The sequence below is a fragment of the Thalassophryne amazonica genome, chromosome 4, assembly GCF_902500255.1.
Source record: "Thalassophryne amazonica chromosome 4, fThaAma1.1, whole genome shotgun sequence".
Taxonomy (NCBI): Eukaryota; Metazoa; Chordata; class Actinopteri; order Batrachoidiformes; family Batrachoididae; genus Thalassophryne; species Thalassophryne amazonica.
The window spans coordinates 108,858,695-108,878,263 of NC_047106.1; the positions used below are offsets into that span (position 1 = coordinate 108,858,695).

Here is a 19,569-nt window from a genome sequence, read left to right on the forward strand (position 1 = left end):
GCCCCCGGTGGTGACTCTCAACACCCGACTCTGTTAACAAACAATATTTATCTATTTGTTACTTGCTCAGAATGCATGAGTTCATATTCTAAGATTATAAAGGCCTGTATTCTGATGGCAGTTTTCTATAAATATGTGAAAATGTTTTGCGAGTGCGGCAGGGTGGGTAAAAAAGTGACAGCAGTGTTCCCACTAAGTAATTAATAATTTACAGATGTGTTACAGGTTCTCCAAATGGCAGGCACAGACTAAGATGAGATTACTTCCATCTCATCTTCTCTTCTCTTTTTCTCTTCTCTTCTCTTCTCTTCTGCCTCTCACACACCTGCACTGTGCATTGCTTGATATTTTGCTGCATTTACATTGGCATGTTTCTGGGCTTGGGACTGGCACTCAGAATGTACTGGCTGTACACCCTGTGTCAATCAAATATCTGTTTTGTGCCAAGTGGCTTTTGATTGTTTCTCACATTTTACATAAAATGCAGTTGTTCAGAGGGTTAGGAGCTATGGAATGAATTATGTCTATGATAGTTCTTACAAATATAGAGATACCAGAATGTATACCACAACCTCAAGAGCTGCTCCACTGACTGGAAGACCTAGGAAGAACAAGCAAGGGACCGAGCCAGCTGGTTAGCAATGATTCACACGGGAGTGGAAGTCTTTCAAAAAATATGGACGAATGACAGATAAGAGGAGAAAGAGGAAGGAGAGAGAGCAAGACCCTGACCGGCAGAAGCTTCCTACAGCAACCACATGCAGCATCTGTAAGAAACAGTGCGTGTCAAGAGTGCACCTGTTGAGTCAGTGTCGCATCCACCATCCTGTAACTTACATGTAATTGTCATTTCCTATATACTACCAGTCAAAACTCTGACTTTTTTTTTTTTACTGATACTGTTACGGTACTGGGCTTTTTATTGGTACTGTGTGTGTATATATAGATATATGCACACAGTACCAAAAAAATGACAATTATACTGTATGTTAAATTACATATTACATCACAAAAGATGATAAACTCATTTGTGCTGTTGTTTTAGCTTTCCTTTTAAAACATATGAAATGTAAATGTTGTATTTTATATATATAATGTAAAACATACATTGAAGTTAGATTATAGTTATACATTTTTGAATGGTACAGATATTTAGAACTAGTAAAAAACAGTGCCATGTCATATTACACACATTATACATTATATTCTAAAACTTTAAAACATAAATAACATTATACAAAACTAGGACATTGACCTGTGGGGAGCCACAAGTTGTAGATGTGGTCATTTTACTATATACGGAGGACAGCTGCTATTTGGGGAAAATCTGTTTACAGTTACGCTACATTTTTTTAAGTATTGACATAGAAAACGTCTTGGCTTTTATGAAAGTCTTTATTGAAGGTTTAATCTGTTTTCAGTTTTCTAAAATGAATTTTTGTCATGAATAAGCTTTTCTGAAGTTGCTTAACCAGTACAATATAATAATGAATGTTTACGAGTGCAATGGTAAGAATATTTCTTGGGGTGAAAGATGAAATGTTCCATTCAACTCGGCAGAGTCCAGTATGAATTTTAAATAGGAAGCCAATCCAAAATTGTTTTCAGTCAACTTGCAAAAACAGTCAGATAGTACAAAAACAATCCTGACGATGTCATCCATAATTGATGCCACGCACTGACTTCTTCGTGTACTCGAGTGCTGTCTGCTTTTCTCAGTCCAGCAAAAATTGGCGACAAAAATTTGTTGAGCTCTTCATCCGACAGCAGTTCTCCTTTAGCTAGATATGTCCCAGCAAATATCGCAAATGCCTCCAGACTGCTTACGGCATAGTGGATGTTTTTTCTTTTGTGTTAGAAGAATGAGTAGCGTCAATAACCTGCTAAGCACAATTACTGCTACTGTGCGCGCACATAGTGGTCGCAGCGTGCAATGGTACAAAACATATGGAACCAAATTTGCACACTAAATGGAACCAAAATTGCTCTATAAATGGAGCACAATGGCAAATGAGACGAATGATGAATATCATGTGACGTACAAATCACCAATCAAATGACAAGGATCTACTCAGGCGTTATATGAAAAGAAATTACAAAAACTGAAGTTTTATGTATACACTGTGACAGTGTTCACATTAGTTAAAATTTCTCTTTTTTGTTTTCTTTCCTGTGTGAGACACTGTTGAGACAGAATTCTGCTAGTTTTTCCGGAGTGTGAACATGTTAATTCTGGGATTGGGCTCACAAGCACACAGAAAATGTCCAGATTTGAATCTGGTTTCTAGGATGTTAGAGGATGGTCTGATGAATTCTGTCAGGTCTGCAGCAACCTCACAGGCTATTATTTTAAAATACAGGCGCTTATTGTGGAAGTTCGACACAAACAGGCCTTTTGGTTTCAAAAATGACTGATTTCTTACAAAATATTGGTTCGATCACCTTGCTATTTTCACCACTCGAATCCTCATGACAAAATACATAAGTATGCCAAAGGACGAAGGTCAGCTGTTTCTGGATTTCAGTTAATGCTCCTGATACACAAACACACAGAAGCCACTTCCCTTTTATTATATGGACACTCTCACACACACAAAAATACTCAATATATACTGTACACAGAAAAACTGAAAAGTCACTTGGATTCGTGTTGAAACATCTTGAAGACCAACACACATTCCAGATAGAAATAAACTTGTCAGTTTTGTTTGTAGTTATTTAAAATGACTGTGCACAAAAGTATTATAATTTATTATAATCGTATTATAATTTGAAAGACATATAGCTGCGGTCAGATCCTGATGCACGTTCATCATTGGCATGAATGTAATGGCAATGTGGGCTTACAGTTTCTTTGAAGAATGATTGTACAAAATCATCTTTATTTACAAAACAAAAATCAAACAAGAATTAAGTGCATAACTTTTAATTACCTCCACCAACAAAGTTGGAGGAGGTTATGTTTTTGCCCCTGTTTATTTGTTTGTTTGTGTGTCTGTCTGTTTGTAAACAGCCTGGAGCCCGCAGTTTTTCATATATCATTATGAAATTTTTACTGAAGATTTATATCTTGATTGACAAGAACTGATTCAAAGTCAAAGTCATAGGTCAAAGGTTAAAGTCAGGAAAAATCTTGGAAAATTGGACCTATCTTTAACATTGAATGACTTTTCAAAAATTCATAACTCAGGTAAAGATCAAATTTCTTTCATGTTTGACAGCCTTATGTATGATGGTATCCTTTATCGACTGACAAAGTTTAATCCTTTATATTATATGAGTGATGCAATGTGAATTTCACTCATGTTACACTGTGTCCTGATGTCCCAATCATGAAGTGCCAAATTTTGAGTCCACAGTGAAGCAGGAAATGTCAAATGTTGAACACTTCCTGGATTGACAGTAGACAAGATCTCACGGAAATTCAGTGGCAAGTTTAGACTGAAACAGGAAGTGCTGATGTTGAGTCCACAGTGAAACAGGAAATGTCAAATGTTGAGCACTTCCTGCCATGGCAGAGCTAGAGGGGAGGCCAGGAAAGCACTGGACTCCCATGAAATGTGATTAGACACCCCAGGTGCCACCCCAGATGATTGACATGTCACAGCACCGCATGTCTGGTTGAAAGGAGCAAGCTGCATTTTGAAATCGGTGACACATATTCACTGCTGTAGTTGCCGCTGTGTACTACAAAAACTTCTAATCCACTTTAGTAGAAGAAAAATCTTCAAGACAGATTTGAACCTGAGCAGTGAACACATCGTCCGAACCGTGGACTCCGAATGACACCAAAGTTATATTGGTGAGTAAACGACCATATTTTATGTCAGAAATGAGGTCCAGGTTGTTAAAAGCGGCATTTCTCCTTTAATTCATTTTGCCTTATATACGTGTTTCTCCTGTGATTTTAGATGAATAAAACTAGAAGGCAGTTAGCTGATTTATGGTCTGTTGGCTTATATGAGATGTAAGATGCTCGGGCTGAATGAAATACAGCTACTTTACTCCTCCTCTGTTCTGTATAAAAGCTCTGAACGTCACCACAGTGCTGCTGTGTTTTGAGAGCGGTGACAGAGAGGCGGTGAGTTACATCAGTAACACCTTATTTTATGATTGTTTCACAGTAGTTACTTTCAACAGGACAAGCCATCTAGAAGTTGAGTCTTTTATTGATAAGTAAAGACAGTTTACAGTGAGGAAAATGAGTATTTGAACACCCTGCTGTTTTGCAAGTTCTCCACTTAGAAATCATGGAGGGGTCTGAAATTTTCATCTTAGGTGCTTGTCCACTGTGAGACATAATCTAAAAAAAAAATCCAGCAATCACAATGTATGATTTTTTTAATAATTTATTTGTATGTTACTGCTGCAAATAAGTATTGAACACCTGTGAAAATCAATGTTAATATTTGGTACAGTAGCCTTTGTTTGCAATTACAGAGGTCAAACGTTTTTCACCAGGTTTGCACACACTGCAACAGGGATTTTGGGAAATCTTCAACTGCTGGAGCCTATCACAGCAGTCGTAGAGCGTGATGCAGGGTACACCCTCAACAGGATGCCAGTCCCGGGCCACATATAGATAAACAAACACATGCACACCCGCATGCACACCTATGGACAATTTAAAGTTTCCAATCCACCTAACCTGCACAGCTTTGGATGTGGGAGGAAGCCGGAGCACCCAGAGAGAACCCACACAAACAAGGGGAGAACACACAAACTCCATGTAGAAAGGCCACAGGTGGGAAATGAACCCAAGACCTTCTCGCTGTGAGGCAACAGTGCTAACCTCTAAGCCACCGTTCTGCCCCATTTCAAATACAAGAAATACAAAAATATAAAGAATAAAAATTAATAAAAATTATCTTCCTCAAACTCAAACTGAAAGCAAATCTCTAAGACTTGATAAAACCTGAAATATCAGTTTTATTGCCAGTTTTCTTCAGACAAGTCAGGGGATGGAAACATAAACATCTCCAAGTCACTGAATATGTCTTGGAGTTTATTTACATCAATTATGAAGAAATACAAAAGTTTCTTTCACAAAAACATCAAATGTAGGCTTTCATCTCAGATGTACTTTCTGGCAAATTGTAGCTGAACTATCAGGTCTTCTCTTTAAGAAAATCTTCCTCTACACCACTTCATCAGGAAGCTGGATTTTATATTTTTAATTACTTTATATCACGTTTTAGAGATTTGCTTTCAGTTTGAGTTTAAAGAAGATAACTTTAGATTTTTATCTAAAGTTGTGTCACTGGTGTGTCACTCAGATAGCAAGATTAAGAGGTTATTTAAAAATAAGTCCTTCAGAGAGCAAAATTAAGAGGTTACACAGGTTTTATACAGAACAGAGGAGGAGGAAATTACCTGTATTTCTTTCAGCCTGAGCATCTTCACATTATATCTCATGAATCAACAGCTGCCTGCTCGTTTAAAAATCACTGGAGACACGTATATATAAGACAACTCGAAATAAAGGAGAAATGCCGCTTTCAACAACCTGGAGTTTGACTGTGACAGTCAAACTCACAGAGGACAGAAACCTCTCCCTCTGGTAAACTGCTCAATAATCTTAAGAGAAACATTGTAGATAAACAAACAACACTAGTTTCCAACCTCAGGAAGGTAGACAATGAGCTACAAAAATCAATTTTTATCCATATGAGCTGTCCTCTGAGCTGGAAAAAATAATATTGACCTGAATGAGCAGGACACTGTGAAATGGAAACGTAGGGACCGTCTACAATGTGCAAAAACAAGACACCAGAAAAATATTCAATAAATTCAGGTCTGGTGTCACCGAATTCACTGAACACATCAATGGTCTCCTGCTGGATATACTACAGGACTCAGTTTGGAAAAATGTCATTGTGAAAAACTTTGGAGAATTTTTTATTGTTTAAATTTTCAATAGTGTCAATGTTATATGTTGTAGTGACACAAAATTCACTGAACACAGTCGTCTCCTGCTGGATATACTACAGGACTCAGTTTGGAAAAATGTCATTGTGAAATGACAAATTTTACTGCACACATCATTGGGGTCCTGCTGGTTATACTACAGTATTCAGTTTGGAAAAATGTCATTGTGAAAAACTTTGGAGAATTTTTTTATTGTTTAATTGTTCAGTAGTGTCAATGTTATACAGTGTAGTGACACAAAATTTTCTGCACACATCAGTGGGGTTATATCCAAACATCACATACTAAATGGGCAGCAATGTGGATTTAGAAAAAAATCGTACTACTTCACTGGTGGTAATCAGTGGTGGGCACAGCTAAACAAAAAGATAGCATCGATAACCATTAATCCGCTAACTGGAAAGTTATCTTTTATGATGCTAAACCGATAAATTGCTAAAAAACATATCTTTATTAGAGATAACCGACAACTTTTAATATTGATTCGGACGCGGCCACATCAGATTACACTGTCGGCTTCTGATAAAACAGTTTCACTTTAAGCGCCGCGTATCCATTTATTTCTGCAAAATCCCTCTTTTGCATGCGCGCTGCTGTCCTGCATTCCTGGAGAGCCACCTCTGTGAACCAAGGGTTCCTGCACAGCTGCCTATGAGATATACTTTATTGATCTCACCAGTGGTGGGCACAGATAACCAAAAAATTAACTTTGATAACAGATAATCAGATAACTGAAAAGTTATCTTTGATAAAGATAAAACGACGCAAAAAAGTTACTGATAAATTCCAATATTGTCTTTGGTACATTTGCAACTACTAATAAACTGAATTTGAGTTTTAACACCACAATGGCTTCTACTAGAATTAAAATTGACAACAGAGCCAAACAATGAGGCCACACTTTTGTCTTTGAACATCCTGCCCCTGCTGGAAGCTCTTGTTTACTACACAGCTTCCAGCACAGAGGCACTCTGAGAACAGCCATAAACCCCAGCTCTCTGCCAATCGCAACACTCCGGTCAGCAGGGCTGGACTGGGGAAATTTTTCAGGCCGGGAATTTTTAACCAAGACCAGGCCACCACCAGGTATCGAAGGGGAAAAAAAATTAAGCCTGCTGTGACAGTGTGTTTTTTTTTTTTTTTTTTGGTGCCTTAACCGATCAATGTGCACCAGGAGACACATACATTTTAACACTATAAGAAGCATTATGAAAAGTTCTCCCGAAATACAGTTATCATAGGCTTATCAAAAGTACGATCTATTGACAGTAGGTCACATTACTTTTTAGACATAATAAGCTGTCATTTCATTCAGCCTTGTTACTTAAATTTAGAAATAGAAATTATATAAAAATATTTGTTATAGAAATACTGTAGGCTATACTATAAATAATATATCATTACTTGTGTGATACAATTCATCATATAAAGCAAGAAATGACTGGATGACTGGACCAATGACTGGATACAAAGGTTGAACTTTTGAAACTGCAATACACAAAAAGGCCACAAGATGGAGACAGTTGTCTATCTCACTACAAGCTTCAAGTAATATCAAGGATTTCTTTTATTACCAGTTTGTGTTGCTGATCAACTTAGAGAATGACTCTCAATTTAAAGTAAAATGTTAGGTATGTGAAATTATGCCAGGACTTGGGAAAATACATTTTAGACAGGGACGCCGTTATACCACGCCACCGCACCGCAGACTGTGCAAAACAGCATACTTCGTATGACCGACGCACGACCGTTACACAAATAGAATAAAGAATAAAGAAACAACCTGGCGGTGATAGCATGGTAGCTAGCCATGCACACCATTTGCACAGGTTACATTGCTAGGCTAGGTTACGTGACTGGCAGAGTTAGCACGAACGGAAATAATATCCAACCTTAATTTATATCTGAGTGACCCAGTTAGACAGCACTTTACTTCGGACCAGAAGATCAGAATGTCTCTCTCACACACAGATGTCTGATTTATGAACAAGTTAGGTTCCTGTTCATCAATTAATAGCTGAAGTTAACCTTCACTTACCGTCATGGCCGTAGTGGTCCCCGCCTCACTTTATAGTCACCCTTTCTTGACTTCAATGAAAATATATACTTGTTTTATAAAAAGTAAAATAAAGACCTCTTTCTTGACCTCATATTTAACTGTTGACAGCACTGTAACAGTAAAACTTGCAATTTCTAACCTACATTGTTAATAAATGTAACTATTAAATTCTTTCTAACATTTTTCTAACATTTAAATATTCTCTAAACATTTTACTTGTCGAAATTATTATTATTTTAAGTAGTATTAGTAGTTGTAGTAAAAAAGGCTTCAAAACTGGACCTTTAATCTAGGGGTGTTGTGAGGGGGGGGGACATCCTTGCTCCACGCCCCCCATTCCATCAGGATTCGCCCCTGCTTTGGCATTTGAGCACAAAGAATGGATAACATTTATTTATGCAGAAAACATGACCAGATTTACAGGTCAGAAAGTTTTATTGCGTTTTCACATCATGTGCTCCCCAGAAAGAGTTTAGGTGCATTTGAGTGGAAAATAGTGTTAGTTGTTGACGCGTCGCAGAGGATCAGCTGTTTTAACGTGCAGATACGGAGCAGTGTAAATAAAGGAAAAAAAAGCATAAAAATGTCTTTGTAAAGCTCAGTACAAGTGTGCTGTTATCACCGCACTTTAAGAGGTGAGGATGAGTCGTAGCTGCTACAAAAAAAAAAGAAAAAAGTGGATGAAAAGCTCACAGCTTGCTTTACTTCGTACTTAAAAAAAAAAAAATCCGCAAACCAGTAGGCCATCAGGCCACCGGGCCACCAGGCAAATGCCCGGTATGCAATACTATCAGTCCAGCGGTGCCAGTCAGGCTGAGGTCTTGAAAAATAAAGTCATGCTGACTTATGGTTTTGATTTATAAACAACATTAATACCGATAGAATAACTCCATTAATGTCAATTCTGTCATTTGTACAAAGGTAAAATATAACACATATCTTTAATGTTGAATCATGCACTAATTCTGAGGTTTTGTAACAAACACAGACAGATTGCAAAGGATTCTGGGTAAAAGTGCCTCTGCTAAACACTGATTGGTTCAGTCATTCATTATGTAAACCAACACGTTAATGTGACGTGTGTCGTATGTTGGTGTTTACAGATAAATGTGCTTTTGTAAAATATAAATGTTTTTATTTGTAAAAACAGGCATTTTTACGGAGCCCTGGAAGTGTCATCGCAAAATGTTTTGCATGTGGAGAGAATGTGCACTCAATTTATTAGTGCCGTTGCGCACGTTTTATGACGTTGTAAAACGTGCACTCAGTACTGTCTACATAAATGTTGGCTTTACACTGTGCGAGTTTTGGCCGTTCATTCGTGCGAGAATTTTTTGGACCGAGTTTCAGGTTAATCGTGTGTCCTGCATCATGTAGTGTACATGGAGTAACAAGCTGCGTTTAACATCTCACGACCACCTCCTGATCGCCGATCGTATGGTCGAATGAAAATCAAACCTGTTTGATATTATTCTGGTCGGCTGTCGTGAGGGTATCCTGCTGCTGAAGAGCAACAAGCATCCAACCGCTTGCACTGTGCATGTGCAAACACTGCAGAGCTGTCTTGTAATGTTTTTTTTCTGTTGTTTTGTTTTGTTTTTAAACTTAATTTGTAAAAAAAAAAAAAAAAAAAAAAAAAAAGCCATTTGCAAAGCCAAAAAGTTGATTTGACAATCATCTGATATAACCTGGGTCAAAATAAATAGAACACTGCCATCTACTGGTGCCCAGACGCTTAGTACTTAGGGCGAATACTGTCATGAACACTACTGGCCAGTAGATGGCAGTAGAGGCCTTGAAAACTTGCCAAAAAGTAAATTCCAGATAATCTGTCTCCTACATTTAAAATGCGTGGAATTTAACAAATGCAAATACAATAACAACGTCTATAAACCCAGAGAATATATTCACGAGAGTTTTAGGCACTAGAGTTTAATGCTGTTGTCCGTGGAGCCTGAACAGAGTGTCTGAAATGCATTTGTCCTGTCGTGAACGTACTGAGATTACATAATCCTACCCATAATGCACTGCTGGGCACAGCATGTGCTCACTAAAACCTTAAAAAATTAGCACATTAAAACACTTTAAAACTAAAACATATATCTGATATTTTCACTTTATAAAACTTCAGACATGACAGTAATTTTAAATAACTTGTCCAAAATTAGTTTGGTTAAAATTTGAACCATAAATTAAAAATGTATGCCTCTGGATGACTTAGGTGATATTGCCAGCATATCAGTATGGTGTTAAAGGAAATGTTTTTGTTTTTGTTTTGTTTTTTGGGGGGGGGGTGACCAGTTCTCCTTTGTTTGCAGAGAATAGAGATGTTTTTTTATAGTAGCAGCGCTCTTCTGTTTGCAGAGGGTAAAGCTGTACATCTATTACAAAACTTTTAACAGGTAGGTGCTGAACTAATTTTAAAAATGCTTGTCACTGTTCAGCTTTGTTTGCTTTGTTTATCGGTCTAAAAGTTATCGGACAAGAATTAATCGGAAGATAATTGGTCCGATAATGGTTTTTAAAGTTATCTAAAAAGATAATCCGATAATGAAAACATAATCTTCGATAATTATCTGTTATCGGATTATCGGAACTGTGCCCACCACTGGCTCTCACAGTGGAGAAATTATGTTTACACTCCAGTTACCTCAGACAACAATTAGTCCACAGTTATTACCTCCACCAAGGAAGTTATGTTTTCGGTCGTGTTTGTTTGTTTGTCTGTCAGCAGGATAACTCAAAAAGTTTTGAATGGATTTTCATGCGAATTTGTGGAGTGGTTAAGTGATTATATTTTAGTGGTGATCCAGATCACGATCCGGATCCCGATGCTAATGCGTTAGCATGTCTATGGCATTTTCAATGTTAAAAGTTAGCATTAAGCAGTTGCAGCTGTCATCACGTTCGGGTACATTTGTTTTCAAATTGGAATATTTCTTAAATTTATTTTTGTTTATAGAAATTTTGTGGAGTGGTTGGAAATGACAAATGTTTATATATTAATAATCTAATAATTATTATATACAATTTTAGAGAAAGAGACAAAAAGAAATAGCTCACTGTGCCAAGGAGGGAATCTCTTTAGGGTCAGTGACCCTATGGCCTTGTTTAGAGAAGTGTTTCATAAATGTTAAAAAAAAATTAATATATTTGCAGTTTAGTTGAATAATAAATTGAATTTTGTCTCTTATTTGTTTTTGTCTATAAGCACATGCAATATCAATATCAGTGCTCAGATGACGGTAGCTTCTGGGAAAGGTGCAAGTTGCAATAAACTGCGCGATACATGCTATCCAGTCACAGCAGATGAAACTTTTTTTACTACTGAGTAGTGGTGGGCACAGATAACCAAAAAATTAACTTCGATAACAGATAATCAGAAAACTGAAAAGTTATTTTCGATAAAGATAAAACAATAAACCACCCAAAAATGTATCGGAAGTTACAGATAACCGATACCAGATAAATTCCAATGTTATCTCTGGCACACAACTACTACTAAAACAAATTTAATAGCTTCTAGTAATATTAAAAGTAACAACGGACCCAAACAATGCGACCACACTTTTTCTTTCAACATTCTGCTCCTGCTGGAAGCTTTTGTTTACTACAGCACTCCCAGCACAGAGAGAGCAGCCATAAAGCCACCTCTCTATCAATTATAGTGCTCCGGTCAGGCGGAGGTCTTGAAAAATAAAGTCATGCTGAGTTATGGTTTTGATTTATAAATAACATTAATACAGATAGAATAACTCCATTAATGTCAATTCTGTCATTTGTACAAAGTTAAAATATAACATATATCTTTTAATGTTGAATAATGCACTAATTTTGAGGTTTTGTAACAAACAGACAGATCGCAAAGGATTCTGGGTAAAAGTGCCTCTGCTAAACACTGATTGGACATCTGTCGTGTGTTGGTGTTTAAAGATAAATGTGCTTTTGTAAAATATTCCATTTTTTTATTTGTAAAAACAGGCATTTTTACAGAAATTAAGAAATTAACACATTGAAGATATGGTTTGACTGAAACAAACTCATTAAACTTAAATAAGACAGGGATGAAATGGAGGTGTAGGAGTCACTAGGTGTTCACAGGAAACATTTATTTCTGTATGTATGTATGTATGTATGTATGTATGTATGTATTTATGTATGTTCATTGTTAGTTGGTTTTATGTTTTCTGTTGTGTTTCTATTTAGGTTCTTTTTGTCTTTTTCTCTAAAATTGTATATAATAAGTATATATTGTATATAATAATCATTAGATTATTAATATATAAACAAAAATAAATTTTAAAAATATTACAATTTGAAAACAAATGCACCCGAACGTGATGACAGCTGCAACTGCTCAACGCTAACTTTTAACATTGAAAATGCCATAGACATGCTAACGCGTTAGCATCGCTCCCGTTTTTAAGTTATAACATACATCTATCAACTGTTTCAGAAGACCATAACAGGTCGGTTTAACATAAAAAAGGTAAATAATACTCACAGACGTATGCTCTTTAGGGTTTTAGCGGGGGAAAATTAAGCGAAGGAAAAAAAGAATAAATGAAGCAATAGGTCGAAGCACTGTTTCAATCTGCGAACCACTGCTTCGATTGGTTCAAAGCAAAGCCGCGCTGCAGAAAAGTTGATTACGGACCCACTGCAGGGTCTGTAATCATTGTAGAGAAATGATCATTTTCCTGACAAACACCCCCCAAAATAACGGCCACTCTGAAGGACCAATAACAGAATCGTTAAGCAAAAAGCTTATTGATGTCGGTGGATCGAATCATTTCTTAACGATACCCGAAAGGAACTGGTTCTCGATACCCATCCCTAAGCGTAACGTTATCATTTCAGACATTCAGTAAACAACTACATAATTACACAGAAAATCAACAGTAGACTAAAACACTAGGTGTAGACAACATATTGTAGGGTACGTGCTTTGCTTTTTAGAAACTCAGAAGAGCCACTCGCTGCACTGCTACCATGACTCTCCGGGGCCGCCATCTATGTTGTTGATTCGCCGATGCGTCGGCATGCCAATTTTGCGTTGACGTATTTTTTTGCGTTGACGTATTGCCCCACCTCTACATCTGACAACCACATCCTGATCGCCGATCGTATGGTCGAATGAGAATCAAACCTGTTTGATATTATTGTGGTCGGCCCTGCTGCTGAAAAACGACAAGCATCCAAACGCTTGCACTGTGTCTGTGCAAAAACTGCAGAGCTGTCTTGTAATGTTATTATTATTATTATTATTATTTTGCTGTTGTTTTGTTTTGTTTTTAAACTTCATTTGTAAAAAAAAAAAAAAAAAAAAAGCCATTTGCAAAGCCAAACAGATGATCTGACAATCATCTGATATAACCGGGGTCAAAATAAATACAACACTGCCATCTACTGGTTCCCAGACGCTTAGTACTTAGGGCGAATACTGCCATGAACACTACTGGCCAGTAGATGGCAGTAGAGGCCTTGAAAACAAAATTCCAGATAATCCCTGTCTGCTACATTTAAAATGCGTGGAATTTGACACAGGCAAATACAAAACCAACGTCTATAAACGCAGAGAATATATTCAAGAGAGTTTTAGGCACTAGAGTTTAATGCTGTTGTCCGTGGAGCCTGAATAGAGTGTCTGAAATGCATTTGTCCTGTCGTGACATACTGAGATTACATCATCGTAACCATAATGCACTGCGGGGCACAGCATGTGCTCACAAAACCTTAAAAATTAGCACATTACTTTAAAACTAAAACATATATCTGATATTTTCACTTTATAAAACTTCAGACATGACTGTAATTTTAAATAACTTGTCCAAAATTAGTTTGGTTAAAATTTGAACCATAAGTTAAAAATGTATGCCTCTGGATGACTTAGGTGATATTGCCAGCATATCAGTACAGTGTTAAAGGAAATGGGTTTTTGTTTTTTTGGCTGTTCCTGTTTTGTCTGCAGAGGATTGAGATGCTTTTCATACAAGCAGTTCTCTTCTGTTTGCAGACGGTATAACTGTGCATCTGTTACAAAACTTTTAACAGGTGGGTGTTGAACTGATTTTAAATTTTAAAAATGCTTGTCACTGTTCAGCTTTGTTTATTGGTTTAAAAGTTATTGGACAAAATTAATCGGAAGATAATTGGTCCGATAATGGTTTTTAAAGTTATCTAAAAAGATAATCCGATAATGAAAACATTATCTTCGATAATTATCTGTTATCGGATTATCGGTATTGTGCCCACCACTGCTACTGAGCAAACATCGTTAGACTTTTTTAGGTTCAATGATTCCACGGTGTGTAGATGTTATGGCGTCAGTGACCCCATGGCCTTGGCAGAGGTTTGCACTCTCTGAGTGCTTCTAGTTACTTGTTTACCATAATAATGGCACACATCAGAATTAAAGACAGCACATACACATTTGACATTGTTTATGTGCACTAAATTTGAAGAAGTCCGTTATCCGAATAGAGGCAAGTGGGTGAAGGTCACACAGCAACCCTGAGATGTGCCACCGTCAGCTTGGGGGGAGGAACGGGGACCAGCAGCAGCTAAAACTGCACTGCCCCCGCAGAAGGGGGAAGGAGTGACGTGAGCAGAAGCCGGAGTGGGGGGTGTTTGATGGAGAGTAGGAGAGGGGTGGGGAGAGGGAATGGAGCATGCTTCAGTCCTATGAAAACAGTTTATTGTCCGTATTATTATGTGCTCCTCGCTGGCTCTGCGGCTCACTGGCTTTATTTCTTCTGCGGCTTTAAACACACACATTGTGATCCCACTTTTAACTTTGTGTTTGTCCGTTTATTTCTGCAAAATCGCTCTTTTGCACGTGCGCCGTTCTGCATACACAATGAGGTCGCTGCTTTGATTATATGCATCTGCTGCCGCAACTCATGTGGATCATTCAAAAAAAAAAAACTATTTCTTTATTTCTTCTACAGCTTACAAGTCACCGTGATAACACTTTTAACTTTGTGTTATATCTTCAAAATCGGTCTTTTGCGCGCTCTCCTTCTGTGTTGCTGCACAGCTGTGTGCTGCTTTTAACGGCTTCACTGGAGTTAATTCTTCCGCGGCTTTAAACGCACAGTCACTTTCACACAGTCATCCAAATTTTAACTTTGTGTTAAAACTGAAAAATCACTCTTTTGCGACCTGGCTTCTGCCTAAATGCTCCTTTGGAGCATGATGAGTCACTGCATCAGTGCACAGTGCACACACACAGCAGAGCTCATGTGATCCATTAACAAGATGTTAAATCAACCATAGACATACTTTTACAGCTAGGAACTGTTTTATCAAGCTATAAAACATTAAAGATATAAAAAAAACATTAAAAATAGTTACCTTAAGCTGTTCAAAAGCAGGAAAGAGAGGAAAAAAAGCATCCGGATGAAACAGTCCTCGGTGATTCCAGAAGCTTTTTGCAGTATTCGTGGATAATTCACGATTTGCAGCTGATTCACATTTTGGGCATGTGTTCAGTTTCAAATCTATGTTAAACATTTTTCTTCTTCTACTAAGGTGGATTAGAATATTTTGTGTACACAGCACACACTATTGTACAGGATGAACCTTGCAGTCAATATGTGTCACTAATTTCAAAATGCAGCTTTTTTCAACCAGATGTGCGGTGATGTGACATGTCAATAATCTGTGCCCAATCAGAGTTCAGTGACCAACAGACTTTTTATTCACCCTAGGGACACAAAGTAGTCCTGCACCCTGAGAACGCAAAGCCCGGGCCAGTACGTAAGGTTTAATTAGGTCAGCTAGGTAGGGAGGTACCAGTCCGTGAACAATTTTATAGACTAGTAGCAGAAACTTAAAATCTGATCTCAATGGGACAGGAAGCCAGTGAAGGGATGCCAAAATGGGTATAATGTGGTCGAACTTTCTGCTTCGTGTCAAAAGTCTGGCTGCAGCATTTTGAACCAATTGGAGAGCCCTAATGCTAGACTGGGGTAAACCAGAAAATAGAACATTGCAGTAGTCCAATCTAGAAGAGATAAACGCATGGATCAGGGTCTCAGCATCAGCCATAGACATGATGGGATGAATCTTTGCTATATTTCGCAGGTGGAAGAAAGCAGTCCTCATAATATTTCTAATGTGGAGGTCAAAGGACAATGTAGGATCAAAAATTACCCCAAGGTTTCTCACTTTGTCAGTGTGATGTATGACACACGAGCCTAGGCTGAGCGTTAACTGGTCAAATTGATGCAGATGTCTCACTGGACCAAGAACCATCATTTCAGTCTTATCAGAGTTTAAAAGTAGGAAGTTTCTAGACATCCAACTTTTCACTGATGCAAGGCAATCTTCTAAGGATTTTATGTGAACGAGATTACCAGCAGTTATTGGCATGTATAACTGAGTATCATCTGCATAGCAATGAAAGGTAATCCCAAAATGCCGCAATATGTGCCCAAGGGGTACTATATAAAGGGAGAAAGTCAAGATTTTACTAAGTGTCAAAAGCTCCCTGTACCATGAGCGAGCTTCGCGCGGCTGCGTGTCGCTTCGCTAGTAATAAAATTTCAAAAAAACTATACCCTTCAAACACATTGAAAACAAGTCTTTCCATGGAAATATAAATTAAAAGCAAATATAAAATCAAAAATAATGGGCAGGGCAAGTATGTAAACCCTTTAATATAGAACATTCTTTCAGTATCTCCCTTTCAGGGTCAATACAGCGGATCCATTATAAATGTGCATGTTGATTTGGCACTTGTTTTATGGCAGATGTCCTTCCTGATATAACTTACATTACACTAAGAATGGGCGATCTTGAAGCAGGAACCTTTTGTTTTGACAGTAAGCAGATTAACCTCTTGGCCACCAATCAATATAAAGTAAGTACCTTTGGCATCTTGCTTGTTTCACTTCGGGTCACACAGCAGATTGAAGTTGGATCTGCATTCTGATGTGGCACAAGTTTGTTTTTAATTTTTAACAGCAGATGCCCTTCCGGACACAACTCTGTATTACATGGAGAGTGGGCAGGGGTTTGATATGATCCAGGTCAAGTCAGGGTATGAGTACAACAACTTGCCACAGGTCTGATATGGTTCCATGCCTGTTCTCCTTCTACATCTGAAATTGTGACAGGCAGGGCATTTGGCATAAAACTTGTGCCAAATCAACATGTGGGTCTATACTGGATTTGCTGTTTCAGCTCTGAGCGCAAAAAAGAGAAGCCAAGGGAAATGAGTTAGTATTTGTCTAGATGAGACCATCCTCAAAATCTGATTTAGCCCTGAGGTTATCCAGGGAATAAGTAGATTGGTGACCTTGTACGTATGTTGCATCAAACAGGAATTGTCTTGAAAACCTTGCAAATATTTGTTGCATGTGGGGTGTTTGGAGGTATATTGAATGGCCTGGAACATTTTCCTAATGCTTGACTACAAATTCACTGATGGCTCCCGTATTAATAAAGAAAGAATAGTCAGTGGTCTTGTATGGCTAACATAGCACTGTGAAATCAGAGGCAAGAAACATGGAAGAGGTCTTATCTGGTTCTCTAATCTCCTCAGGTTTCATTACTTCCAAATGTCATGTTATACGCCACAACGTCAGCCTCACATGCTTTGCTACTCTTGCAGATAGATGGACCTGTACCAGTTTCTTGTTTGGCAGTTTGGTTGTGAGAATCATCTGCTTGTTTCACCTTCCATCTGAAATTGGTGGGACCCTCACAAAAAACAGACATTTCTGTCAGAAAGTCCTGATACACAAAATGAATCAAATAGTGATGTCTTTTGTGTGGAACTTGCATACAGTACAGTATATAGTCAATGCCTCAGACATGCTAAAGAAACTTGTATCTATCTTGTATCTATGTATGTAAGAACATGGAACTCATCAAAGACTAATTCAATTACAATATGGCAATGACTGTGATTTAAATACAGATTTCAATGTGCAGACAAATAACTTGATGTCTGCCCAGTCATTTTCATGTAGTGGTGCTCTTAAAATTGTTTCAGTATATGAATCCACTCAGAATCAATCCCAGCATACTTTGGATTCCAATGAGCTGCTTTCCTTGGACACCTCTATGAATGCCGTTCAATAGTATATGACCCTCTTTTGTACAGCTGAGAAAATGTGGCCTGCTGATCACTCTTAAAAGCTCCATTCTAGTAGTGCAGCAGATAACAGAATATTTATGGAGGAATCCTTCAGATGGTGCTGCAAGCACCAAATTCTGCACAAATGCTCCTTAGGCATTATGCTTCAGTTTTCAATAGGCTGCCAGCTAGGGGTCAATTGAGGAATTACACAGAGATCAAAATTTAAAAATGCTCCAATCATATTGACAAGTATACCACATTATTTGACTGATCATAACAATTCCAACAAGGTATAGTTTGGACTATCTATGAGTGAATTCTATGACATTATGGGGTAAAAGCAGCAAAAAATGGTGACAAAGGCCAGTTTCAGTTTGTACAGGGGTCAAAAGTTTCTCCAATTTGGTAAAAAAGCAATGCAAACTATTGGTAAGGTAATATGATTTATAAATGGGATAGTTTTAACTATGTTGAATGTTTGGTCTCCAAAGTAAAGGTCAAACAAGGTCGACATCCGTGTATCTCACATACAGGGAACATTTTTGAACTAGTTGTATTTCTTGACATGTGATTGTTTGTTTGGGTGTGTGGCGATTTAGTTGTAAATGATCCAGGATCCAATGTGTTATGATACAGATTTCTGAGGATAACTGCAGCCAGTCAGCATCAGTCATGTACTAATACAGATGGGAGGTGTGCAAAGGCCCAGAGGGGTAAACCTTTCCATTTTTCATATCTTCACACTGGAAGCCTTCAAGTGAATGTCATAAAGCATGAAGAGCACCAAAGCTCTTTATTCTCTTACAGACCGTCTTTTTCCTTCTGCTGATTTCATGCCTGTTATGTGTCCTATAACACTGTCTGAAGGTTGTGTGCAGCAGCCCTCTGGATCTCTGCCTCCTGGCCCACAGATGTGGCGTGTCCAAGAAATTGATTTCACCTCACTACAAAAGGCTGTGTGTGTCTTAAATGTGTAATAATTTAAATAACTTCCAATTCAATCACAGCTCTGCCTCTCAGTCGGACCATCACAGCGGCACAAGGGGGGATTTTTGCACCGGGTAATTGTGCTAGCTGACTCTGGCTCGTCCCAGGGGCTTGCAGAAGGTGGGGGTTTGCACTGCAGGCTGATTGAATCTTTTGTCAGGTAGGTGAGCTGCGCTCAGTCCCCTTGTTCCCCTTGAGGCTTTTTCTGACACTTGTCCTATTCAGCTCCCCTCAGCACCGGGCGCTGAGACTGACAGCGCTGCTCGGGTCCTGGTCTCTGAGGGACTGTGCTGCATCGATCACAGTCCAGCTCAGTGACTGGTCCACTGCAGCTGCACAGCTGATACACTGGGATAAGAGAGACCTGACACATGTCCACATCACCTATCAGGATGCTCCTGTCATTTAGGTGGATACAGCAACTTTCCCTGAGTTCTGTTGAACTTTAAACCACAAGTGTGAATGCCAGCAGCCATATAGTATGTCCAGGGGGTGACATCAGGCA

At 38.2% G+C, this 19,569-nt stretch overlaps 1 protein-coding gene across 1 annotated transcript in view; it reads left to right on the forward strand.

Annotated features, from left to right (window-relative positions):
• nbeab (neurobeachin b) overlaps positions 1-19,569 on the forward strand; it is a 1,103,372-nt gene that overhangs the window by 1,045,665 nt on the left and 38,138 nt on the right. The window lies entirely within an intron of this gene.